The sequence below is a fragment of the Protopterus annectens genome, chromosome 3.part0 (genome assembly GCF_019279795.1).
Source record: "Protopterus annectens isolate FY-2018-M chromosome 3.part0, PAN1.0, whole genome shotgun sequence".
Taxonomy (NCBI): Eukaryota; Metazoa; Chordata; order Ceratodontiformes; family Protopteridae; genus Protopterus; species Protopterus annectens.
This window is the reverse complement of record NC_056731.1, coordinates 315,185,961-315,212,514: the sequence shown is the minus strand read 5'-3', so window position 1 is coordinate 315,212,514 and position 26,554 is coordinate 315,185,961. Positions and strand designations below refer to the sequence as shown.

The following is a 26,554-nucleotide window of genomic DNA, read 5'->3' as shown; positions in this document are numbered from 1 at the left end:
AGTTCGTTTTTGAGCTTGTGTAGGACGCAGCCACCGGGACACCGTCCGGTCCCATTGATGCTGTGTTTCTAGCTTTGGAGAGAGCTGTTTAACCTGTGTGTCTGCAATTTCAGGGGCTCTGCATTCTTCTGGTATGGTTATGGGCACTTCTGTGGGTGAGGAGAGTGAAGTTTGTACTGAACCCGTCTGCCAGGATGCTGGCAATAAAGGTCGGTTCAGTGTATTTTGTGCCATTCTGCACTAACTCCAAGCAGATCTGAGCATTGCCACTTCGATTCTTGACATAGCTAAAGAATGCCTTGTGGTTATCTTTGGAGTCCTTGGCAATTTTTCTTTCGAAGCTTGCCTTGGATGATTTTATGAGGGATCACAGTTTCTTACTGATAATGATCAGGGATGCCTTCCCTTCTTGGAATTTTAAGTTTCCACATCCTACTGTATAGCTCGTCTATGGCAGGGGTCCCCAGACTGGTTTCCTTTTCTTGGAAAAGTTGAGTCTTGGTTTTGCTTGGGATAGCAAGATCCACGCATTCTTGTAGGTGCCCATAGAATGCATCAGTAAAGGATTTTGCAGCTTGGACAGAGTTATCCTTCAGCATGGGGGCTTTGAAACTTTCCACCTCGGTCTTAAGTAATGTGAAGTTTGCTTTTGAAAAGTTTTTCACGGTGGTTTCCTTGTCCGAGGGTGGGGGCAGAATGTGGATACCCAAAGCGATTTGTTTATCGTCAGATCTAACCAGCGAGGGGATGACTTCCAGTATGGAACACCGGTCACCCATGTTGGCGACAACCAGGTCCAGTATTTTGTCACCTCTGGTGGGAGTGTTGACCAGTTGATCCAGGGCGTTTGAGTTTATAAATTCTAGGAAATGTTGGGCAAGGGAGTTAGTACGGGAGTAGTTCTTCCAGTTAATGTTTGGGTAATCGAAATCACCCAATATTAGGGTGTTTGGTAGGACCTTTATGTTTCCCAGAGTTTCCAGAAACGCGGAATGGGGGTTCTGGGACATGGTGGGTGATCTTTAGCAAGCTACAATTTGAACTGCAGTTTTGCCCATTATTAGTTGCACGTGGATGATCTCTGAAGCATCGTGCTGTGCCACTAACCTGGAGGTGTGGGTATCCTTGATGAATATGGTTACGCTCCCACCTTTTGTATTTCAGTCTGGGTTCTGTGGCCGAAATGTATGGTACGAGTTGTAGCCTGGTAGTGCTGGGGTGCTCTCTGGAGCCTTAAACCAGGTTTCTGTTACTGCACATATCTATTTTCTCCATGCTGAGGAGTGCCTTGAGTGCGTGCATTTTGAGGTTTAGACTTCTGGCATAGAGTAGCATTACCCTCAGTTTTTTGTTACTTGTGCCACTTACGGCAGTGGGTTTGTCTTTTGAGCCTTGCCTAAAAAAAGGCACTATGGGGGTAGCAAGAGCCTTGGCCAGTATTTGAAATCCTAAGGGCGACAGGTGCAAGCCGTCTCTAGTGAAGCAGCGTGGCTTGTCGAGCATGTCATCCCAGACGGACAGACACTGGATCCCCTTTGAACGACAACAGAAACATAGCCAATTGTTGAAATTGATTATATATATATATATATATATATATATATATATATATATATATATATATATATTTATCTATATCTTTCATATCATTCTTTGTGAGGGCAGGATGCTACTCAGGGTCATACCGGCCTGGGCTACTTGATCAGAGAGCTCTTCCATGTCTCTTCATGTAGTCCAGGGAGGTATGGGCTCAGGTGTTTTCATGTCGCACAGCGCTGCTAAGCTACAGTAAACTATTACTGGTGCCTTAAAATCTGCTCTTCAAATTTTCCCTTAGATCTTCCTAACTTTCATCTCTGTGCACTCAAATCAGAACTCTAAACCCAGCAATTGCTCAGAACCTCTTGCAGCCATCATTGTAGGCATACCAACTGCTAGTAGCACTAACAAAAAACAGCTTCAGTACTTAAAAAGAAACAAAACAGCTCCAGTACTTAAACAACTAAGCACCTATCCAGGTATGTCTAAAGGTCAGTTCCCTACACTTTCGCCTATTAATATAGTGAATCTGGGCATCGTCAGGCTATGTAGCAGTTGCCTCGTGCACAGACAACCCTCTCCTCCTACCTCCAAGCACATCCACTTGCGAGAGATGCACGTACGTGGCCAAACTAGAGGCCACGCTGTCTCAAACCAAAGCTGGGCTAGCCAGTCAAGAGGAGAAGGTTAACCCATAGAACACACAGCTCCCTGGATCACACACTATTGCACCTCTCATGTAGTAACACAACACACACTTTTGTGGAGACTCAAAAATCTGCCCAAACAAAGACCTCCAACACAAAAACACAAGCAACCATCTCACCCAAACACAACCTCCAAGACACATAGCCCACATAAACAGTGTGCCACTCAGCCCAAACCCCTACGGCAAGACATTCTGCCCAATACACTAGTCATAGGCGACTCAATAGTAAGGCACACCGACTTCCCACTCACTAGGTTAAATAAGGAGAAAGTTACGGTCATCTGCCTGTCGGGTGCCAGGATTCACCACACAACGCAAGCACAAATGTGACTCTGACATTGTCCATGTTGGTGTGAATGACCTAAGATGTACCTCCCTGTTCTACATGAAGAGAGACATGGAGGAGCTCTCAGATCTTGTAGCCCAGGCAGGTATGACCCTAGCCCTGAGTAGTATACAACTGTCACCTAGAATGATACCACAGTACAAGCAGAAAATGACCGACTTCAACAACTGGCCAAGTTTCTGGTGTCATTCAAAAGGGATCCAGCATCTGTCTGCCTGAGATGACATGATCGACAGGCCTGGATGCTTTGCCAGAAATGGCCTGCATCTGCCACCCCTGGGACTCCAGATACTGGCAAAGGCTCTTGCCATCCCTATAGTGCCTTTTTTTAGACAACACCCTGAAGACAAATTTACCACCATAACAACTGCAAGCAAATGCAACCCAAGGGTTATGCTACTCAATTTAGAAGCCTAAATCTCAAAATGCACTCGCTCAAGTCGCTCCTTAAACTGGAAAACATCGACCTCTGTGCAGTAACAGAGACCTGGTTCAAGGCTCCAGAGAACACCCAAGCGCTACCAGGCTACATTGCATATCACACTTTTCGGCCCCTAAACCTGGACCAAAGCCCAAAGGAGGTGTGGACCGAAGTCCCAAAGGCAGTGGTGTATCCATCTTCATAAAGGATACGCACACCTCCAGACTGATTGCCCAACATAATGCAGAGATACTACAGGTACAACTAACACTGGATAAAACTGCAATCCAGGTTGTAGCCTTCTACAGATCCCCCACAATGCCCCAAGACTCCCACTCCACATTCCTGAACACTCTGGAAAGCATCAAGGATCAACCCAATACCCTTATACTGGGAGACTAACTACCCCTCCATTATCTGGGAAAATTACTCCTGTTCCAACTCATTTACCCAACAATTTCTGGAATTCATTAATTCCAGTGCCCTGGACCAACTCATTCGCACCCCTACCAGAGGTAGAAACATTCTCGACCTGGTCATTACAAACATGGGGGAGCACTGCTCTACACCAGTAATCAACTCCTCCCTGGTTAGATCAGACCATAAGTTAATCACAGTCTATATCCAAATCCCACCCCCCCCACCCCACCCCACCCCACCCCATGAAGGAAACCACAGTGAAAAACTTCTCCAAAGCCAATTTTGAGCTTCTAAAGACAGAAGTATCAAACTTCATGTCATCCATGCTAACAGGGAAAGGCTGTATGGCCTCTGAGTCAAGTGTATGGATCAGACCATTCCAAACAGAACCAAGATCCTGTCCTCCAAAAAAAAAAAGGGAAGCCAATCTGTTGGTCCCCTGCCATTAAACTCTACAACAGAAGGAAAAAAAACTGTTGCAAAAAAAGGTAAAGTCCCAACACTGGAAAAATTCCCTTGTAAGTATCAGCAAAAAACTGAGATCCCTCATCAAATCCTCCAAAGCTAGTTATGAAAACAAAATTACAACAGATGCTAAAGATAGCCACAAGGCATTCTTTAGTTATGTCAATAATCTGCATAATACGCACACATGTTCTGAGCTACTGCACAACGGCAGCACTTATACTGAACTAACAGATACTGCCAACATCCTGGCCAACGAGTTTAGTGCAAACTTTTTACCCCCTAAAAAAGGCCCATCCCAATACTCGAGGAATGCCAAACCCCTAATATCATGGCTGCTCAGGTAGAAGCCACACTACCCAAAGCCAAAAATACAGCTTCCATGGGACCTGATAATATACCCGAATGTGTTCTACACGAATTACAAAGGGAAATAGCACCACACCAGAGTGCCCTGTTCAACCACAGCCTTACTTCAGGCTGCTCCCACTGAATGGTGCACCGCTACAGTCATTCCACTCCACAAAGGGGAAGCGACTACAGACCCAGGAAACTACTGCCCCATCAGCCTGATCTGTAAGGCCATGGAGCACATCATTATGAAACTCATAAATAGGGATATTGGGAACCTTCAAACCCTGGACCCCTCGCAGTTTGGGTTTGTGAAGGGCAGATCATGTCTGCTCAACCTGATAGACTTCTTCAAATCTATCATTGTAGTCAATGAAAGCAACGTAGTCCATACAGCCTACCTCTATCTGGCCAAGGCCTTTGACACCATCTCCCACTCAAGGATCATTGACAGACTCACTAACAGAGGCATTAACCCCTACATCATGAGATGAGTTGCCAACTGGCTCACAGACAGAACCCACACGAAGAATGTAATGGACTCCAAATCAGACTACCGGGCAGTCATAAGTGATGTCCCACAAGGATCTGTCCTGGGTCCTCTCCTGTTTGGTATGAAGTTCAGGCCAACACCAAAGGACTCTGGTTGACCAAATTCGCAGAGGACTACAAACTGGGAGCTACTATTGATTCTCAAGCGGATGTTGACATCCTACAAAAAGGTCTCACAGACACCAACGACTGGTGCCAGAACCATGGTCTTAAGCTCAATGTCAAAAAGTGCATAGCCATCTCCTTGGGGAAAAACACTGTGCCCACGAACTACCACATTGATGGTAGCTCTCTTAACCCCCAAGGTGTGATAAGAGATCTAGGGACAAGTAGATAGCAACCTCTCCTTCGACAACCATGTTGTCACTATAGTTAGAAAGTCCTTCTAGATGGCACACCTCATTACAAAAGGTTTCTCATCCAGGAAGAAAGAAGTCATAACCCCTCTCTACTCATCCCTCATTAGACCCATTACAGGAGTACAACTCCCTATTTGGCATGTACCTCACCAGACAGCTGCAACAACTGAAGAAGCCACAAAAATTCCTCACAAACAGGATCCTAGGACTCAAAACACATGCCCTATACAGCAGACGCAAAAAAAACCTCCAGCTATACTCAGTCTCATATCACCTACTTAAGAGTCGACCTCTGCTTGGTATACAAAGCCATGTCTAATCCAGTGTTGCCAGACACGCTTCCTCTGAAAAAGTCTCACTCCCTCCGCACCACACACTCCAAAGACCTCAACCTCATCACCACAACAAACAGAACCTGCTGGAGGGACAGGTTCCTAACCCAGAGACTTCCCATACTCTGGAATAAACTCCCCATTCATGTCAAGCAGAACACTTCACTAGCCCTCTTCAAGAAAAATCTTGATGAGTGGATGGGTAACAGAAAATTCACCCCGGGGATCATTTCAACATCCTTGCTCGATAGGGGCACAAGTAACTAATGTCCGGCAACAGGATAACTGGGAATATTATTGGGATAGGCTTGTGTTGGCTCCAGGGCCATTAACCTAGTACTCACCTATGAAAGTGGGAAAGGCTGGCACAGATTTACCAGCTGTGCCCCCCCTGCCCAGACTAAAGGTAATTACACTGCCAGTCAACTACTTTAAGGCTCTTACAAGGGTACCCAATTATACTAGCACAAATGGCCGAGTTTGACCAATGCAGCAAAGCTTTCAAGCGTAGCCACAGTAGCACTAAAATAAGCAGAAGTATTCTCAAGATGTTAAAAGTGGTTTCTAAACGACCAGACAAAAATGAAAGGTATACAAATATTTAATAAAATAGAAAACAGAATACTGAATACTCTAGTTGCAATAAACAGAGTTTCAATCACAGGAGATATAAAAAAGTAACAGTTGAAGAGATTCACACATGTTGAAAAATAAGAAGTTATGTACCTACCATAATGTTCCATGTTAGTTGTCTTCATCTCGCCTTCTTTCTTGCTGGATGGGTTCGGAGCCGAACCTCGGCTCCGACTCGGCCTTTTACTAAAGCTTGAGAGCCGTTTACCAGCTCGAGGCCTCCCCTTATCCCACAATGCTAGGCATCAGAGACCCAAGATCTCATTAGGTAGAGCTAACACTAAGGAACAAACACCAATTCCCACCACAAGGTTTACCTACAGTGCTACAAGCAGAGGAGGACGTAACCTAAGGAGGAGTCAACCATAGGAAGAAGGCCTCAAAAAGATATTCCTCTCGGTCCTGACCAGGCTAGGGGGATGGAGGGTGGGATGCAAGAAAGAAGGCGAGATGAAGACAACTAACATGGAACGTTATGGTAGGTACATAACTTCTTGATGTTAAGTTGTCTATCTTGCCTTCATTCTTGCTGGATGGGACAGCGTCCCTAGCACCTTAGCCCTGGGTGGCTCATTGAAACAGACTCTTGAGCACAGTGGAACCAAAATCAACTAGACTCCTGGAGGCCACATCCAACTTGTAATGTGAAATGAAGGTATGAGGAGTGGGCCATGTGGCTGCAGCACAAATAGATTCCATTGGAAGTCTAGCCTGAAAAGCTACCGACGTAGCCAATGCTCTGGTGGAATGAGCTTTTGGTTTTGTAGGGAGTACCTTATGTCTCAGTTGGTAGATCAAGGTAATAATAGAGGCCAACCACCTGGACAAGGTTACCTTAGAAACTGGTAGGCCCTGCTTGCCCTCAGCATAGGACAGGAAGAGTTGATCTGATTTTCTTGTCTGCTTGGTCCTATCCAAATAAAAGCGTAATTGCCTGTGAACATCCAAATAGTGTAACTTTTGTTCAGCTCTGTTTGAAAAATTGGGAAAAAAGACAGGAAGATCAATAGCCTGATTGAGATTTGTCTCCGAGGGTATTTTGGGTAAAAAGGAAGGATCAGTCCGCAGTGAAACTTTATCTTTGTGAAAAATAAGATAAGGAGGGCGAATACAAAGAGCTTGAAGTTCTGATACTCTTCTGGCTGAGGTGAGGGCAACTAAGAAGAGAGTCTTCCAGGAGAGTAATTTTAAGGAACAAGAAGCCGCAGGTTCAAAACGAGGGAGAATCAATGAAGCTAATATCAAGTTCAAATCCCATGGAGGAGGGGGATCTTTAACCAGGGGTCTAAGTAAAATAGTCCCCTTAAGAAATGCCTTACACAGTTTGTGGGACATGATACTGGACTCTGATAGACCAACATGAAAATTAGCAATAGCAGCCAATTGGACCCCAATGGTGGCAGACGAGGAACCTGCTCGAAAAAGTTCCGCCAAAAAATCCAACACGTTATGGACAGGGGCTGTAAAGGGGTCTATATTCCTGGCCTCTGGTAGAAGACTTATGTGAAGAAAGTATGATTTCACGCACTGAGAAATATGTGGAAGCCTGGCTACGGTTGGAAGTGGAGCAACCAAGCTGTGAGGTTGAGAGAGCGAAGGGATTGGTGCAGCTCGCCCAACTGATGGATCAAGAGGTCTGGCACTGGGTCCAGATTTCAGAGCTGCTCCAGCAAGTGACGATGCAGGAATGGGAACCAAATTTGTTGAGGCCAGTAAGGAGCAATGAGGATCATCCTGGATCCCAAAGCCGTCGCTTTCTGAATCAGTTTTGGAATTAAAGGAAAGGGAGGGAATGCATAGAGAAGACCCCGGGGCCAATCGTGAACTAGAGCATCTCTGGGGAAATGGCCTAGGTGGGGAAAGAGTGAAGAAGTCGCTGTACTTACTGTTGAGAGGGGTTGAAAAAAGGTTGCAGCAAGGTTGACCCCATCTGCGGAAACTTTTTTCCGCTACTGACAGATTGAGAGACCACTCGTGAGGCATAAGAATTGCTCTGCTTAGCCTGTCCGCTATGACGTTGGATTTCCTGGGGATGTGCATTGCTATCAGAAACCGTTGAGAGGAGATCGCCCACTGCCAAAGTCTGAGTGCTTCTTGACATAAGGGATAGGACCTGGTTCCACCCTGCTTGCTTAATGTACCAGACTACCGACATATTGCCGGTCAGAACTGCAATAGTCCCGGTAGGTAGAGAGTCCTGAAGAGCTCGCAACGCTAAAAGTACCACTCTCATCTCCAAGACATTTATGTGCAGGTGGTACTCTAGGGGTTGCCAGGTGCCCTGGGCAGTCCTGCCCTGAAAATGCCCCCCCACCCGATCAGGGAGGCATGAGGCATCCGTCGTCACTGTGGCAACCGGAGGAGGAAGGGCAAACGGTCTGCCCTGAAAAAGTTGAGGGGAGACCTCCACCAAGAGAGATGGTCTTTGCATGATACGGTAATTATTATGTTGTGAGACATCTGGAGCTGTTCGAAGGACCACTGGGTAAAAAGCATCCACTGAAGAATCCGCATGTGAAATCGAGCCAGGGGAAGTAATGTGATTGCTGCTGCCATGAGACCCAAGGTTTTCAGTACAAATCTGGCCTGAATTCTTTTGCACTGTAGTAATGTTTGAACATGTCAGAGTATGTCTAATACTCTTTCTAATGGAAGTTTTGCCGACAGTTCTTTTGTATTTAGAATGGCGCCTATAAAGGTTATAGATTACAAAAAGTCTGCATTGTCGCTTTGTCAGTTTAGAGAGATACCTAGCTCAGAGCAAGTTTGTATGGTATAATCCCTGGCTCGGATTAGCTGATGCCTGGTGGAAGCAGTTAGGAGCCAGTCTAAATATGGAAACACCTGGAATCCTCGCCGTCTCAGGTGAGCCGTAACCACTGCCATGCATTTGGTGAACACCCTGGGGGCTGTGGTAACACCAAAGGGCAAGGCTCTGAACTGATAATGACTGTCTCCGAGTCGGAAGCGGAGAAACCTTCTGGAGCGTCTGTCCATTTTGATATGTTAGTACGCATCCTGAAGGTCTATAGAGCACATCCAATTGTCCTGACCTAAAAAGGGTAGAATGGACTGAAGCGTGACCATCCGGAACTTTGTTCTTTGAACAGATTTGTTTAACCTGCTGAGATCCAAAATGGGTCTCCAGTCCCCTGTCTTTTTTGGTACCAAAAAGAACTTGGAAGTAAATCCCGGATCCTTGCTGGTCTGCTGGGACTGGTTGGATGGCTCTTTCTAGCAGTTTTGAAATTTCTAGAACTGCTTGTTCTCTTAGACCGGGTGGAACATCTGAAAGGGACTTGTTTGTTTGTATGGGGGTGTGGATAAAGGGGATTTTATAACCCTCGGATATGATCGACTGTACTCAATTGTCTTGTGTGAAGAGTTGCCAGCCTTCTGGGTACAGTGACAATCTTCCCGACTGCCTCCGAAGGTGGACAGGCAGGCAGTCCCTCAGGAGTGCTGAAAGGGTTTGTCAGAGAAGGATTCCCTGCTTCCCTGATTTTGTGGACCCCCTCTGCCCCTCGGGCGGCATCTATTGTTGCTCCCTCCTCTACCTCTGGAGGGAAACTCGCCATGTGTGTCAGGCATGACTCCCTGGGGTTTGTGAAACCACATTTTTCCACTCTTCTGACCTTTAGGGTATGGTCTAGAGGGAGCAGAAAAATGGACTCCCACCGCAGACAGAGTCTTGCCTTCCTGCTCACACCTGGTAAGTGTATACTTCACCTGTGGTCCAAACAAAGCCGAACCATCGAAGGGGGTATTGGTGAAGGACGCCTTAAAGGGGTCAGCAAAGTTACATAACCGCATCCAGGCAAACCACACCTGTGCCTGCGGCCCTACTTGCCCCATCGGCTGCATAAGAAATGAGCCGCATGGAGGAGTTAACTATAGAGTTAAGGGTTGCCAGCTGGGAGTTAATCTTTTCCTGAGACCCCGCAGCAGATGGATCCTGAAGGGTATCACCCAGTTCCTTAAGGAGATCCCTTTGAAGGCGAGTGAAATGGCACAGATAGTTCAGCGACCGCATGGAAAAGGTCGCTGAAGTAAACATCTGCTTCCCGTACCTGTCCATTGTCCTAGATTCTTTATTAGGTGGATGGACAGGCACAGAAGGGTCAGCCAGCTCCTTCTTAGTGGCTGCTGCAACCACAATGGCATCAACAGGGACACCCTTCGTAAGAAACAGTTTATCGGACGGGGCTGTGATGAATTTTGTGGGCCTGCGGGAAGTTGGTTCCACTGTGTCCGGGGCCGTCCACGCCTTCCAAGCCACCACTTCCATGAGTGGGTCGAAAGGCGGTGACACCCAGGAGGTGGAAGGGCGAGAACCAAACGTGTCCAGGTACACCGACTCATCCTCGGAAGGGTTAAGGGCAGTCCAGTTCCCCCTCTGCCTTAGGATCTCAAGGATGTCTGAAAAGGATACATCCTCAGAGGGGGACCTTGGGGACCCTTCCGAATCCTCCAAGTCTGTGTCCGAGGTGACTGATCGGGGGAGTCAACATGTTTCCTCTTACATTTTCTCTTCCGAGGGGGCTCCTCTGAATGATCAGGGGAGACCTCGGAAGAGGAAGATACCCCCAATGGGGCTACCTGGAGCACCTGTTCTCCACGCTTGGGGTCAGGAGGGTGGACAGAGACAGACACAAGCACCATGGGGGGAGAAGCCGAAAGGGGTCGATCGTGGAGCCGACACTGGAGTCGGCACCCTCATGACCTCAAAGGCACCCCTATCAGGCAGAGAAGATGGTCTCCGCTCCGAAGAGACGTGAACCCCTTCCGGCATAGAGAGGGACAGCTCCGAGGCAGATGTCAGGGCTGAGCTCACCTGCGCCGAGGCTCCAAGAGGGAGAACGGGGTCAGACAAGGGTCCGATGCCACTCGCCCCCTCGGAGCCGACGAGGGAGTCTACGCCCGGATCCCTCCAAGGATGGAACCAATGAAGAGATCGGAGCTGACAAGGGAGCCGAAAGGTGTGGTATAAGCTCTGACATTTCGACGATTCGAGCTCCGTCTCCGAACACGCTAGTAGGGTCGGAGGGGGGAATAGTTGAAGTAACAGGGATAGCCACAGCCTGTTGAGGAGGGCTAGTCAACATTTTGGCCAGTGCCCACGACTTTAGGAGCGTACTGACCACCCTCTCCAAGTCATGATCCGATAACCTGGAGGACCGAGAGGAATAGGATCTATGGCTCCATTCCGACTGTAGTAATGGGGACCTGGGAGCAGAGCGAACGGACTCTAAGGAGGGAGACCTCGAATGCTTTCGACTCAGAGAAGGCTCCAGTAGTAGAGCCGGAGCAGAATGAGGCCTCGAAGTGTCAGTTCCAGCCGGAACAGACGAGGAAGAAGAAGCTCCGCTCGGCGTCTGCTCCGAACAGGGAGCAGATTGTTTGGCGGGCTTTAAGGATTTCCCCGACGAAGGCTTGGCCGGGGATCCTTCTGGCTTCAACAAGCCCCTCAAAATGAGCTTATTTCTACGCTCCTGCAGGACTCTCGGACTGAAGGCATGACAGAACGAACAAGAGTCCTGCAGGTGTAGGGGGCCCAAACAATAAACACAAGAACTGTGACCGTCTGTCAGACACATCTTCTGACAGCACGAGTCACACTTCTTGAAACCTGGGTATCTTTAGACATTACAAGGAAATACCAAGGAAAAAATTTAACTAGTGCCCTAAAACAGTAAACACACACACACTAGATGAGAATAAGGATATCAAAAAAAAAAAAAAAAAAAAAAAAAACACTATAACAGTTACACTAACAATTATCTATGTATATATAATACAATATATATAAAAAGTATAGAAAGGCCTAACACTACCCTAAACAGGGAGGGGGGGGGGACTCTATAATGACAGGAAAAAAAGGGTTTTTTAAGTGGGATCTAAAGGGGATATAAGATTAGATTAAACTAATAGCAAACTATCTAAAAATTTTAACAATCCTGACTATAGAAGTAATAAAACAATTATACGACCTGGAGCCGGTAAAAAAACACAACCTCATAGCTGAAGCGGCAAACGAGATCTGGGTATCTGACGCCAAGCATTGTGGGATAAGGGGAGGCTTCGAGCCAGTAAATAGCTCTCAAGTTTTAGTAAAAGGCCGAGTCGGAGCAGAGGTTCGGCTCCGAACCCATCCAGCAAGAATGAAGGCGAGATAGACAACTTAACTCGCTATAGTTTTCTGACTAAAGAATTACTGTTGGTTATTTACTAAAGCAAGGCAAACACACCGTACTGCCCACATTTCTTAAAACTGAACAAGAGAGAAGGGAAAAAGAAAAAAAGAAAAACAGCAGCAGCACTTGTTTACAACCTCCATTACACTTAAAACAACCGGAAAACATATAGTATGTAAAGAAGAAAGTATTTTATTTTAGTGGTGGTGTGTGGTTAAGAAAAAGAAAAAAAAAAAAACAACTCAACTTTTCTTTCCTCTTCTCCCCCAAGCACTTTTCCCAAACATTGACATGTGGGGGACTGTAAAGCATATGCCCTACTTAAAGTACAACAAATTCTGAAAATGTTCAACATTTACAGATTTTCTTGTTCTGTCATATTTCACAATTATAATTATTGCACAGTAATCCTACATCAAGTTACTGGTTTTATTACTGTTAATCTCCAAATCCTCCCTCCGTTTCATTTTTAACATGCTCTCGATTCTTCTAGTCAACTCTTGTGCTCCTTTCCTTCTCTCCACCATTTTCCACAGGTTTCACAGGTACAGTTTCACAGTGGTCTTTATTACCAGAAGAACAAGGAGCACAGCTTACTTTTTTGTTGGACAAACTTCAATACATTGAAGACAGCTGGGTTCAGTAGTCGGAATCTTACACCTGCTTCTCAACATTCTCTGAATAGTGAAATAAATTTGCTCATCTTCTGTGTGATAATCTTTCTCCACGAACACTCTGTCTCCCACTTTTAATACTTTGTGCTTCTGCCACAGTTTTGTCAAACAACAACTCCTTCTGCTGCTAGGATTACATCTTTACTATTGAAGGTTTAGGTTGCTTTCTCATAACCAGGTTTGGAGCATACATACTATGTGCCCTTTCAACTAAACTCCTACTGTGGAGCACCAGTTCAGTTGCTCATTTATGCCTTCATAAAATGAATGCAGTCTATTCCTTCCAGCTTCTCTGATACAGCTGAAAATCTCAGGTTTTCCCCACGTGCTCTGTCCTCTAATTCTATTATTTTTTGAAACTCTGAGCAGTCGCATTCAGCCAGCCTTTTCTTTATTTTGACCTCTGATTTTTGCAGCTTTAGCACCTCACCTGAATATCTGTTTAAAACTCCTTCCATTTTTTCCAGCCTTTTGTTGTTTGTGCTGATATACTCCAGTGTTTCATTTATTTTAACCAGGTATGTATGCAGTTGTCTTATCTTCCTGTAGCTTACTGAATTCAAGTCTAGAAGTTCCACTGCTTTTTGCTGAACAGCTGCAGAACATTCCCCAGTCTGTGCGTCTTCCTCACTTTTTGTAGCCAATTTTTTTTTTCCTGGCATCCAGGCAGTACACTTATTAGTCAATTACTGAAATTTACCCATAAACACAATACTACAACAACAGAAATGAAAATTTACTGAACAGCACAGTAGCAGAAACTTTGTACAGTGCAATAACCTGAAGCTATAGAATGTCTAATAAATGGACAGCAACAATGACACCCACGTTTGAGAAGAGTGCAGATAATCACTGCTAAAAACAGAGGGAGAAAAAGAAATAGTCAGCCTGGTGCATTCTAGTCTAAAACAAGAACATTTTAACCACAGCTGAAGAGAACTAGAGAAGGATCCTCTGCACCATAACATTATGGGCAAAAGGGTAAAGGCTAGGTAACCTAAGAAAATTCTCACTGCCAGGCTGCTCAAGTCTGCCAGTCTTAGCCCTACAGGTAATGACAGAACTTCATTCCCACATTCAATTTTTTCTCTAACCACAAGTATCATATAGAAGAAACTCTTGTAATACACATCTGTGGAATACATTCAATGGGTACATTCTTTTTGCAAAATGTTTTTTTTTCACTTCAACTAGAAAATAAACTGAAATTCCAGATAGTTAAATCTTACTTTGTAAATAAACCTCTCGTATCAGAGACGACATGGGATATATGCAAATTACCCTCCGAGCGTCTTCTGCATGGAGACATGTGTGAATGGGCGTACCTTCGTTGAAGGTTGTGCGTCAGGGCTGGCAACTCGGTACGTAAAAATCAACTGCCAATCATTAGCGGACCGGAGTTCCACTGTGGCGACCCCTAACCGGGAAAAGCCGAAAGTCACAACAACAACCCTTTATGGATATCAGGTGTTTCAGCTAAATGGCAATTCTGAATCTCCAAGACTTTTTCTTTTAATTTCAAGTCTACGTACAGACAATTTCAGGTCAATAAAGCCAAACCCCTCTAGCTGTTGTCACTAATGTTTCTGCCTTTTTACTGCATCATCAGCCCAGCATTAAGAGGAATGTTTGACATTTGGAAACACAGGGTTGCTGAACATAACCGATATCCATAAACATTAGGACGTCTATAAAATATCTAAAACAAATGAGTAAAAAGGTCACACAGGAAAGCCAATTGGTTTAAAAAAAAAAAAAATCTAGCAAAGCTAGGCTCTCCACTGTGTGACACCTTAAACCTCTCGTATCAGAGGCAACATGGGATATATGCAAATTACTCTAAGGATATCAGGCGTTTCAGATAATTGGTCAAACAGACTTAAAAGTAAAAGAAAAAAAAGTCTTGAACATTCAGAATTGCCATTTAGCTTAAACACCTGATATCCTTAAAGGGTAATTTGCATATATCCCATGCTGCCTCCGATACAAGAGGTTTAAGGTATCATACAGTGGAAACCCTAGCTTTGCTAGATTTTTCTTTTTGTGCTTTTTTAACCAATTGGTTTTCCTGTGTGACCTCCTTACTCATTGTTTAGTTACTTTATAAATAAATGAATTATTTAGCTCTATTTACTATATGTACTGGAATTTACTTAAACCCCATCTATTAACATTCCCATGGAGGCAACCACCTCCACTGGTACTGGCACTATTGCCTGCCAAACTGCTCCACTATGTACTGCACAACAAATAAACAAACTTAAACATACTGAGACTGAAGCATATACCGAGATCCTCCTATACTAGTACAAACAGTTAAATAGAAAATGCCGCACAGGTGAAATTCTTAACCAGCCTTCAAAGAAAATGCCCACACTGAGTAGTGATGAATGTGTTAATTACAGCAGAAAAGGCATTAACAAGTGGTGTCAGTCCCTTTATAACAGCTCCATATCTTGGCATCCACAGCAGATTTAAAAAGTCATTTAACTACAACTGGATGTAGAAAACAGTACTGCCATAGCACTTAGAAAAAAACAGCTACCAGCATTAGATGAACTTCAACCCAAATCATGAGAGGACACATTGTTTACCAATCAAGTTTGTTAAGCTTACAGCTTATGCTCAGGCTTAAATTGGATGTAGATAATCCTCATGCTGAAAGAATCATTTAGATGGCATAAAAGACTAAAACCAATAAGAAATACCACCCAGAGTTCTAAATCAAAACAGTTCAGGAAACCAGTTGATCTTACTAGAGGTCAACTCAAATCCAAGAATACCCAACAATTTCATCCAAACACTCAATGACACCTTCTCCTGACAAGTTCCTCAAATAATTCTGCCATCTCCCCAACCAACTTACTAACTTTAACGTACCAACTATGACTTCACCAGAAATTCATTCAATCTGTCAAGAAAATGAAAACGGTGAAAACAAGTCCCAACTTCCCTACTGAAAACTATCTTCATCACCTTTTTGTAAAAGCAGCACTATCCTCCAATTCCCCAATACATATACACCAATTCCCAAACTTAAATATTATCTTAATATGGAAACATGCAAATAAAATCACTACAATACAAATAATTTAACTGGTCCTGTCTTAACAGAACCATGCTCGCTGCACTGGAGTTTGTAAACCACAAACCATTATATAAAGTCCCTTCTCTTCACAGATGCATCAAGGCAAATATCTAAAACCAAACGCTTTCTCCACCTCGTGCTCTGCCCAGTTAGATAAACTCTGCCCAGTTAGATAAAAGTGGGCCACAGAGTTCAGTTCTCTCCCACTCTTAAAATTGTTCACATTTGAAAACAGACTTCACTAACATTGGTAGCATTTCAATACTTTATACACAAAATGAAGTTCGTTCAACAAAACTAAAGCCATATTAGTATCACCCACCACACACTAAATTCAATGCCAACACCTAAAACCTGAGAAATCCAAATAAACTCCATACCTGTAGAGACCACTCAAACATTCAAATATGTTGGAATCTGGTTGGATCTTAAACTTAACTTTCAAAGCATACAGAAAGCAAAACAACCTTCAATCTTAGACTTTGACAATTAACCAGGCTAAATAAACTTTTGTTAAACCTAGGACTAGGGACCTGAATTTTATCTGCAACTTGAAACAAAACGTGCTGGAGAGACAGATTTGTCCCTCGTATGGAAAAGGCTTCTCATCCACGTGAAGCAGAGTTCATCTATTGCCCCATTTAATTGCAACCTAAACAAGTGGATGGGGATTATTTACACCGGTCCTGGCATCCATGTCCTTTACAGACATAGGTAAGCTAATAAAATGCCTGCCCCTCAAACATCCTCTGGATAAAGAATATCATTATTCTTTTAGGAACGCTTAGCTAGGCTAAGAAAGGCCCCAGGTCGTTACCCTAGTAAAATCTGATGTCACATAATGACCAAAAGTGAGAGCCATCAACCCAGGTGCCAAATTAAAAGTTTTGCAATGGTGTACTGTCTATACAGCGTGATGACAGAAGGGGTTGTCTACCTAAAGTAACGACACTACACTTTCTAGCATTTAGTTTGAACCAATTTTTACAATAAATTTACTAAGAAGAGCTCATGCTGAAATGTTTGTCATGGGATGACCTTACAACAATCCCCAGTTTGTAGTCATCACATACTGTCAGTCAGAGGTCTTGGTTCTTTGCTTTGAGATTTCAGTAGACACAAAACGAAGGTCTCGGCACAGAGACACCTGAATGTTCAATGCACTAAATATACTTCATATTTTCAAAGGACTTACTTTTTGATGAGGCATCTGCAACTTGCACTCTGACTGTTCTCTTTCAACCAGTTTGCTATCCATCTTACTAAATATGGGTCGATCTTTAAAGTACTTGGCCTTTGTATGATGCCAGCATGCAGCACAGTGTCAAAGGCCTTGGCTAGATCAAAACTCGCCTTGTGCACTACACAGCCATCATAGTCAGCCTCAATAACCTTTTTGAGGTTTACCTGGATAAACAGACAGGATATACCCTTCACAATGAAACTCGTGGGTCAAGTCTAATAAATTCTTGATACTGCAGTTTATGAGGTCAGCTGTAAAACTTTGTTTTACAGGCCTCCTTCAAAGCTATTGAAAGGACTGCAATTACCTGGGTTAGCTGTAAGGCCACCCTTATAGAAGGGCATCAGCAATGCAGTGTTCCATTCAGTAAGAACAAAACCAGTAGCTAAACTCTGGTAAAACAGCTTAAGAAGTACATCTACAAGGGCATGATACTGTTAAGCAAGCAACCAGGGATATCAGGTCACATGGAGAAAGTGTTTTTTTGGTCTTGGTTAATACTTTCAGTGAACGATCTTCAAAATAATTGGGTGAGTAAGGGATTCATATATTTCAGAAATCTGAACAGAAGTAGTCAGGTTGAAGACGGCACTGAATTTGTTTGCAAGTATAGTGTCACTAACTATTCAAAGGAATTATGATGAATAATTTCAGAGCAATGTAGGGTATGTTTTTACAGTTTCCAACATCGCTAAAGAAAAATTTGTCATATTTGGCTTCAGATCCTAGCCTAAATTTATTTAGCTAAGGGAACTAATCAACAATCCATTTACAGCTACAATCCAGCCTCCGTGGGTACAAATATCAAGCATGAGAATCCAAACTAACACCTGCTGACAGAAAATGATGTGTGTATATATATATATATATATATATATATATATATATATATATATATATATATATATATATATGTGTGAAAAAAGATTATAAATGAAACAAAACCAATCTGGAAATACCATTTATAAAATTAAAATCAGTATTAAGCAGGTGATAATTACTGTACAACATAAATGGTTCACACATTTTTATAATTTACAGTTGTCATCCACACTATCTATATTAGTTAGAGAGTATCAATCAGACATTGTGACAAGAGCAGGAGAAGTGGAGAATAGCCCTTTTCTTCATAGCAAGAGCAATAAGGCAGCTTTATTAAAATCCACTTTTAGTTTCGAATGGAACAGGATTCCAAGTTGCCAAACTCGGACAAGACCCCTTCGATAAGACTAGTTTTGAAATGTGTTCTGAGCCTTAGGGCATACTGTTTGCCACTCCCAGAGTGACAGTTTAATATTCTCAATTTTCTCCTACATAAAAATGGGGCACTGACCTCCACCATTTCATATATAGTACTGTAACATATTTTATATACTTTTGGAAGCAGACATGCCAAGGAAGAGAGAAATTTTGAAAACTAAGCATCACTTTTTGGATCCAAATTGGAGCAATGCTTTTCTCGATTTCATGATCTGCAAGTTCAAGGACTCCTTTAGTGAACCTGATAATGTTTTTTCATTTTTTCTTAGTGTTTTAAATACTATCCTTAAGAACAAAGATCACTGGAACTCCTTTTCTTACTAATAATTAATTCACCACAGGAAACATTAAAATACTTCCACAATGAGCATTTCCCATGTCAAGTTTTGTACATATCTACATGTACAAAAAAGGCATACAAATTATGATATGAAACTGTTTTATAAACACTTTTAGGTACAGTGACATGTTCTGACCAACCATTATTTTGTATTTACCTTTTAATTTTTCTACAGCAATTTTCACTGACATGCATATATACATATCACCAGACTATAAATGTAACTGCATATAGATTACTACACATATGTATGCAAATGTATTCTACTATAATTATGCATTCCTTACATGTGTTATTCTGTCAAGGTAGGGAGATGGTCTTGAGGGATTAGTATTTTATCCCCCATACTTCTCAACTGGTGTTAAGAACATTATTAATTTACAGGATCATAGGAGGTTACTAGGCTAATGACCATAGGTCCTTTACAAGACCAGCCAAGTTTTACCCTTATTTCCATGATCAGCGGTCATCACCCCTGTCCAAGAGGGACATAGGTGGACCTCCTGGGGCGAACTGACAGTTACTCATCCAATCATCCCGACTGCGTCTGAAGAGGGCCAATGAGGTGTTATGCTTGACATGAAGCAAGAGTCTGTTCCACAGGCGAGGTAACCTCTATGAGGCAAATCTGTCCCTCCAGCAGGTTCCATTAATGCCACATACCAGATTAAGGCCATTACAGTGAGTAACCAGTGTACCATTTGTCTAGGGATATGCAGCATTTCCAATAAAGCAGGTTCAAAAATTGCTTCATAAGCAAGGAAGAGATTGCCTCTGCGTAGTCTGTATGGAACAGTATAAAGTGACAGTGATTTCAGACAATCCCCATATGACAGATGCTGAAGACCTTGAATTTCCTTGTGGGGAACCTTTGTAGTGCGACTCCAATTGCTGCAAGTACTTGGAAAAGTACATAGCAAAAGGGGCATTGTACTCAATTATTGACCTGATGAGGGAAGAGTACACAGAGGTTATAACTTTTTGTTCTGGAGGCAATGCCCTTACTTATGAGATGAGCAATAGAGAATGCCCTTTTTACCACTGTAGAGACGTGATCAAAGAAGGTTACCATCGGCCTTTGTGGCCAGGTCTCTCACCACCAAGAACATACTTGGGGTGCTACTGATGTGGTAGTTAGCAAGAGCATCACGCTAACAGAAAGGAATGACAATACATTTTTTGCATTGAGTTTAAGGCCATAACTTTGGCATCAACCATTTGTTTGTGTAAGACCCCACCACCACCTAGACTCAACCCAACTATACTACCGCCACTACTAACCACAGTCAGAAATAGCTAGTTTTCTTTACGTACTTTAATATTAGTAACAAAGTTGGCAGACACGATGTTAAAGGACAAGAAACCATCTTAACTTGCAACATTTTCTGTATATAGTGTTGATGATCAATATCTTGTTATTGTATTAAAGCCAGCAACCTGTAATTTACTATTGCTGCAACTTTGCATCTCTATCATGTACATGATGTGGAGCTTTTCTCCCCAGGCATCCACTGAAAAAGGACCGGCGTCCAGTCGGAATTTCCCAGTAAACTAATGTAAATAATATAAAATAAAGACTCTTGTACAAGAATGACATTATTTAGAGACTCTACAACCACTCCCAGTTTGCAGTCATCAACTAACTTTGTCAGCCACAGACCTTCTGAGAAATAAATTCCACACAGTAGAGGTCCCAGGACTGATTCCTGTGAGCACCACTAGTTACAGGTCTGCTGTTTGAGGTGGAGTGCCCTATTCTGACTATATGAGTTCTATCAGTGAACCAGTTAGCGACCCATCTAATAATATACGTGTTGATCAATTATGCGTGAGTGGGAGATTGTAAAACGCCTTGGCTAAGTATAAGTAGGCTGTATGCACAGATTTCACCTCAAGGGCCTTAATGACTGTCTGGAATAAGTCCACCAGGTTTAACAGGCACGATCTCCCTTTGACAAGAACAAACTGAGTAACCTTAAAAAAAAGTCCATGGTCCACATTAAAATAGTATAACGCACTTACTGCTATCATTTTTAACAAACATTCGCGATGAATAATACTAAATAATAGCAATTCATTAAAATATCTCTATGAAGGGACTCCTTTAAAAGTATGCAGTAAATGCCTTATCTGACGTTACCACAGTCTGCTGCACATACCGAAGTAACGTTGCAAATTTTGAAGACAGAAGACCTACAATTAGCCCACTTATGAAATAAAACACCAATCCATCTTGTTACCCGAATAAACCACAACTTGGAAAATGTCACCAGATCGTTTGTCACCCACATATACCACAGTCAAACTATGACTAGTCAGTTTGCATTGTCATTACAAAGACTCACAAGCTAAATAATTTCTATATTTTCCAAAAAAAAAAAAACATGATTACAGCTCATGCTTACGCATTAGGGGCTAAATTTACAGAAACTAGAATCAAATGCATTTCAATAAAATGCAAAACATGTACACACCTGAATGTCCAATGCACTAAATAAATATGCTTAATATGTCCAATGCACTAAATATGCTTAATATGTCCAAAACACCTACAATTCTCAAGGGTGGAAAACTTGGATTTTGGAAAAATAACACGTCGGAAATCCCCTATGTTAAGGGCCTTTGAACTGTATATACGCAATCTACTTACCATATGCTGCACAACTCATTTAATCAAAAAAGATAAACTATTTACAAGAGTAAACGTACGGCTGCACCATCAACAAATAAAAATACTGATAAACTACAATTTCTTAGTCATGCTCACGTATTATTGCAATACAAAAGGTACACCTGCCACAACAAAAGTAGATCCCTAAATGTTACTTGCCGGTTATTACCAATTATGCAGTACATTCCAACAATAACACAATACAACACAGCCTAAGCCTCCGATGTGATTTACCTCCCAAACATTTCACTACGTTAAACAATACCTACACGCCAAAGTCCACTACATATTTAAGTACACATCTAGTGAACTACAGGTTAAACTTACAAGTATACACGTCACAAACAAATACAACATCTCATCTCTAAACCTTATTTTATTACCTTTCACACCAACGGCCTTCTATCGTATTGCTTTTCTATTTGCACCAAACAGGAAACTAAACTTAACCTTGTTGTTCAACACAAACCGTTCACTTCCGGTGACATTTCGATTTCGTATACCATTTCATTGGATTCTGTTCTACAGTTTTTAGGAAATTTCCCGAAAAGTATTTCTTCTTTTTTCTGTCTCTCTCTCTTTTTTTTTTGTAGTGTTTTTCCATAAATTTTATTGTAGAGGTCGGTGACTAAAATATGCACGTATTTTTAATTGGATTGTTGTAATTATTATAATGTCTGATAAGCTTTCGAATATGTATTTGTTGGCGTGTTCCCAGATAAACCGACGCTTGTTTCGAAACACGAGTCGTAGTGTGAGGTATTTGGTGTTAGTGCAACATTCAATAAATGAAGTTGGCACGTATATGATTTATTATTATGAATTATATTGTGGTTTTTTTTTGTGTGTTGGAGATTTTCTCCCCGGGCCTCCTCTGAAAATGGACATATATCCAGTTAGACTAGCCCGGTCAACAAATGTAAAATAAATAATAAATTGAAGGGGGTTGGTTTTCTGCGATAAGTAAAATGCATACAAACGTAGAAAAAGATATAAACAAGAAACGGGTTTTACTTAAAATTACAAATAATTTGCACTATATGCTGCAGAAACATGGACGGGATGTAACCAGAGATGTGGCTAGTACTTTCATACTCTAAATTACAGAATCGTCTACCTTTTACGAGGCGCTTCTGTTTTTCCCAAACTGAAGTACCTGATATGAAAACTTATGGTGAGCCAATAAAGAGTCGAACATCGCACTTCTTGTGCTGGACAGTCTACTGAAAGTGGTTTATTTTATTTTTCTTAGGGGTGCAAATGTACATTTACTTTTGTCGGTGCTGTATCCTTTGGATTAAATATTGCGCAGGACTGCTAACACATTTCCTCATATGATTGGAATACGACATCACATCTTAATAAAACAAATGTGAAATCCTCCATGGGTGGAATAAGGGCTTGAAGCCTGGAGCTGAAATGTATGACAGGCCTATGTGTGTACTGCGTTTATGTGTATTACAAACAGAAACGCGCACACGTTTTTGTGTGTGTGTATAGGTTCATAGGCAGGTACTAGGCTGTCGGCCCACGGGCCTAAGTAAGCCTAGTCAACAAGCTTCCCTGGCTTACGTCATCCAAGAAAGTTAATTTCCTGTTCCCCTGTCAAGCAGAGCCACAAAAGTCATCACCCGGGGTGTATTTCCTATTTCCCATCCACTCATCAAGATTTTTCTTGAAGAGTGCTAATGAGGAACTTTGCTTGACATAGATGGGTAGCTTGTTCCAGAGTGTAGGAAGTCTCTGGGACAGGACGCTATCCCTCCAGCATGTTCTGTTTATTGAGGTGACAAGGTTTAGGTTCCTGGAGCGTGTAGCTTGGAGGGACTGGGATTTCTTAATGTGGAGCATGTCCAACAGCTCTGGGTTTAACATAGCTTTATATGTTAGGCAGAGATCTCTTCGGAGTAGGTGATATGCTACAGAGTAAAGCTGGAGTTTTTTCAGACGGTCAGTATAGGGCATCAGTTTGAGGCCAGTAATCCTGTTTGTGAGGTACTGCTGTGGCCTTTCCAGCTGCTGCATATGTCTTGTGAGGTGCATTCCAAAAGGGGCATTGTACTCTATAATGGGTCTAATGAGTGCTGAGTAGAGGGGAACAATGGGTCTCTTTTTTTTTTTCTTGGATGAGAACCCTTTTGTGATGAGGTGTGCCATAGAGAAGAATTTCCTGACTACTGTGGCGATGTGATTATCAAAGGAGAGACTACTGTCCACCTGGGTCCCAAGTTCTGTTATCACACATTCGGCATTAAGTAGACTGCCATTTATGTGGTAGTTCATGGGTACAGAATTTTTACCAAAGGGGATGACAATGCACTTTTTGGCACTGAGCTTCAGGCCATGCCCCTGACACCAGGCATTTGTCTCACTGAGGCCCTTCTGTAGAATGTCCACATCATTTGGGGACTTGACTATGGCTCCTAGTTTGCAGTCATCTGCGAACTTCGTTAGCCAGAGGCCTTCTGTGTTCAACTGTATTTCCGAGAAGTAGATAGCAAACAGGAGAGGTCCCAGGACTGAACCCTGTGGTACTCCACTTGTCACTGGTTTGAAGTCAGATTTGGAGTCTGCAACTTTTACAGTGTGGGTTCTGTCAGTGAGCCAGTTGGCAACACATCTTGTGACGTAGGGATTTATACCTAGTTTAGTGAGTTTAGCTATAATTCTAGAATGTGGGATGGTGTTGAAAGCCTTGGTGAGGTCAAGATAGGTTGTGTGAACCACCTTACCCTTGTCTACGGCTTTGGTGACTGCCTCAAAGAAGTCGATCAGGTTCAGAAGGCAATGATCTGCCTTTCACAAACCCGAACTGGGTAGGGTCCAGAGTTTGGAGGTTCCCAATGTCTTTGTTTATGAGTTCCATGGCCTTGCCGACCAGGCTTGTCAGGCTAATAGGGCAATAGTTTCCAGGATCAGTGGTGGCTCCCCCTTTGTGAAGTGGAATAACTGTTGCTGTGTGCCATTCAGTGGGCACAAAACCTGACGTGAGACATGGTGCTTAGGGGAGCCAGTTTGTTCTGAAGTTCGTGTAAAAGGCAGCCTGGGATATTGTCCAGTCTCATGGATGCTGTGTGTTTTTGGTTTTAGAGAGTGCAGCTTTTACCTGCATAGATGTGATTACAGGGACACTGCGTTCTTCCTGCATATATATGGGCCCTTTAGGGGGTGAGAGGGGGGTAAAGTTAGCACTGAACCTATCTGCTGGGATGTTGGCAATGTCAGTTGGTTCTGTAATTTTCGTGCCATTGTGCTGTAACTAAGAGCAGATCTGGGTGTTGCCATTGAGATTCTTGACATAGCTATAGAATGCTTTGTGGTTGCCCATAGAATCAGTGGTGATTTTGTTTTCGTAGCTAGCTTTGGAGGATCTTATAAGAGATCTCGGCTTCTTACTGAGGCTGACCAGGTAGCTCCTCCACTCATGGGATTTTACTCTTTTTTTTGCAACAGTTTCTTCCTTCTGTCGTAGAGTTTGTTTATGGCAGGGGACCACCAGATTGGTTTCCTTTTTTTTTTGAGGATAGCATCTTGGTTCTGTTTGGGATAGCACGACGATCCATGCACTCGTGTAAGTGCTTATATAGGGCATTTGTGTAGGATTCAGCAGTCGTAACTGTATTGTCCATCTGCATGGGTGTCATGAAGTTTGCCACTTCTGTCTGAAGTTGGCTTTGGAGAAATTTTTTACCATGGTGTCCTTAATGGTGGGTGGAGGCGAGATGCGGATATCTAGGGTGATTAGCTTATGGTCAGATCTGACCAACAAGGAGTTGATTTCAGGTGTGGAACACTGGTTACTTATGTTGGTAATGACTAGGTCTAGGATATTTTGTGTGTGTGTGTGTGTGTGTGTGTGTGTGTGTGTGTGTGTGTGTGTATATATATATATATATATACACACACACACACTGTGTGTAATATATATGTATACATATACACACTGTAATATATATATATATATATATATATACACTAATATATATATATATATATATACACACTGTGTATAATATATATATAAATATATATATATATATATATATATATATATATATATATATATATATATATATATACATATATACATACACACACACTCCAACATGAATGCACATGTATATAAATGTATACATTAGGTCAGAATTTATTTTTTGAATTTCTAGTGTAATTTTTCAAAGTGGCAGGGCATGCCGTACTAGGTTCACCATACTGCTTGGCTTCTTTGTTCAGTAATTTTGGACAGAACCAAAATAATGGGGGACAAAGGAGGCCCAAAATCAGTATACATTTTAAAATGTCACTCTTAATTCATTTAAAATAGTTAATAGAAGACAAGTTTTGCATCATCAACTTGTATTTCCAGGCATTAATTAGTGTAAAACTCTAATAGCTGGAATGGATTTGTGTTAGTGAAGTACCTCGTACCCAGGTCTGCGCAGAAGTGGACATGTCTGTAATGATTGATGGGAAAAGGGGTGTGGAAGCGGCTGCTGACTGACAGGTATGCAGATTTCCATGTGACATCATGCATACATTGGTTGTACCTCTTGCATATTGATGCAGTTGAAGGGCACTGGTTCCATGCTTCGTTAATTAACTGTAGAAAGGAATAGGTTCATAGGTGTGTACTAGCCTAAGGGCCCCGGAGCCTTTACAAGCCTAGCCCATAGAAGTGCCCTGGCATTGTGCTGTCCGACATTAGTTCCCAGTGCCTCCATCAAGCAGAGCCACTGGAGTGATCTCTGGGGTAAACTTTTTATTACCCATCCACTCATCAAGATTTCTCTTGAAGAGGGACAACAAGGTGCTCTGTTTGACATGTATGGGAAGTCAATTCCAGAGCAAGGGCAGTCTCTGGGTGAGGAGCCTGTCCCTCCAGCATGTTCTGTTGATTGTGGTAATGAGGTGTGTGTGGTGCGGAGGGATTGGGATTTCTTTACATGTAGCATTTCTA

General features: G+C 42.6%; 1 long non-coding RNA gene across 1 annotated transcript in view; it reads right to left on the bottom strand.

Moving 5' to 3' along the window:
• The window catches only part of LOC122796362, a 227,130-nt gene extending 205,050 nt beyond the window's left edge, over positions 1–22,080 (bottom strand). Inside the window, exon 1 of the long non-coding RNA XR_006363965.1 lies at positions 21,981–22,080. This is a non-coding gene — a long non-coding RNA (uncharacterized LOC122796362). The remainder of the gene's footprint in view (positions 1–21,980) is intronic.
• Positions 22,081–26,554: the final 4,474 nt, after the last annotated feature.